The sequence below is a fragment of the Furipterus horrens genome, unplaced genomic scaffold (assembly GCF_987537825.1).
Source record: "Furipterus horrens unplaced genomic scaffold, mFurHor1.1.pri manual_scaffold_1, whole genome shotgun sequence".
Taxonomy (NCBI): domain Eukaryota; kingdom Metazoa; phylum Chordata; class Mammalia; order Chiroptera; family Furipteridae; genus Furipterus; species Furipterus horrens.
Genome location: NW_028327171.1, coordinates 79,083,022 through 79,084,713, shown reverse-complemented (window position 1 = coordinate 79,084,713; position 1,692 = coordinate 79,083,022). Strand labels below are relative to the sequence as shown.

Here is a 1,692-nt window from a genome sequence, read left to right as displayed (position 1 = left end):
TTTATCATCAGTCATTATTAGGAATAGGTATTATTTATTTCTTTGAAGAATTTGTTGATGCAGATATTGTCAGATATTTATATCTGTAATGAACTATGTAAAATACAGAATTCATATTACTTAGCCATAAGTTATTTTCATGAAAGATCCTCTTGTTAATATTTGCCACCAGTTGATATTAGGCCACTCTGGCCACAATCAAAACTAACTTCAGGTGCCGCTGGGACTGTTAGTGTGTGAGGGGTTGCAGCTTTTGAATTGCTCAATCCCTGGGCACTGCGAGCTGAATGAGCAGAGCTCGCGGGCCAGTCATCATGTCTCCTTATGGGCAGTACAGAAGAGAAACCAAGATGTATGTTCGTAACCTGGGAACTGGTGCTGGCAAAGGAGAATTAGAAAGGGCTTTCAGTGGTTATGGTGAATTAAGAACTGTGTGGATTGCAAGAAATCCCCCAGGATTTCCCTTTGTGGAATTTGAAGACCCTAGAGATGCAGAAGATACAGTGCGAGGCCTGGATAGCAGGGTGATTTGTGGTTCCCGAGTGAGGGTTGAACTATCAACAGGCATGCCTCGGAGAGCTCGTTTTGATAGACCACCTGCTCGACGTTCCTTTGATCCCAATGAAAGAAGCTATGAGTTTGGTGAAAAGGGACATTATGCTTATGATTGTCATCGCTATAGCCAGCGAAGAAGCAGCAGGTCAAGGTCTAGATCATATTCGAGATCCAGAGGTAGGTGATACTCTCACTCACGAAGCAGGAGCAGGGGAAGGAGATCAAGATCAGCATCTCTTCAACGATCAAGATCTGTGTCTCTTCATAGATCATGATCGGCTTCACTCAGACAATCTATGTCTGGTTCTATAAAAGGATCGAGGTATTTCTAATCCCTGTCAAGGTTAAGATCAAGGTCTAGGTCTCTTTCATGAGCAAGAAGCAGTTGTTCAAAGTCCAGATCTCCATCTTTAAAAAGAAGTCGTCCCCATCAGGAAGTCCAAGAAGAAGTGGAAGTCCTGAAAGAGTGGACTGAAGTTCTCAAGCTCACCTTTTAGGGAAAAGTTGTTTTGTTTACATTATTATAAGGGATTTGTGATGTTTGTTAAATGTAACCAAGGAAGGTTATTTCAATCATTTAATCAAAATGGATCTGGATTATTACTCTGTAAATTCATAGCAGTAAGATAATATAAATTTTTGTCGAATGTAGTAACATCTTATGGTTTGAAAATGTGGGTTTTTATTTGGCACATTTAAATAAAATGTTATCTAATTAGAAAAAAAAACAAACTTCAGCAGTCAGTTCTATTCTTATGTTTGCTACTGAAACGAGAAAGTCTTTGTTTTTGTTTTTTTAATATCAAGTATCAGAACTCAACAGTAGGATATTTGATGTGGTATTTTGTAAGTTACACATAGCAGCAAAAAATAAATAAATTATTAATGACTGAGAATAAAGTCATAGGATTTTTCACATTGCAAAAATGTGCACAGGAAATACTTGTAAGGAGAGAAATTCTGTAATGTCTTAAAAAGGAAAAAAGCTATCGTGAGAGAAAAAATATAATTAGCTGCTTATTTGACTTTAACAAAGGGCCTAGTTAGCTATAGAATTGTCTCTAGATGTAGACTAGAGTCCCATCATTATATTTATTTCATTTACAGTCAATGGGGGGAAAAAAACAGAGGAGTGGA

At 37.6% G+C, this 1,692-nt stretch overlaps 1 pseudogene; it reads left to right on the top strand.

Annotated features, from left to right (window-relative positions):
• The first annotated feature begins 314 nt into the window (after positions 1 to 314).
• On the top strand, positions 315 to 1,102 carry LOC150021341 (serine/arginine-rich splicing factor 7 pseudogene; annotated as a pseudogene).
• The last annotated feature ends 590 nt before the right edge of the window (positions 1,103 to 1,692 follow it).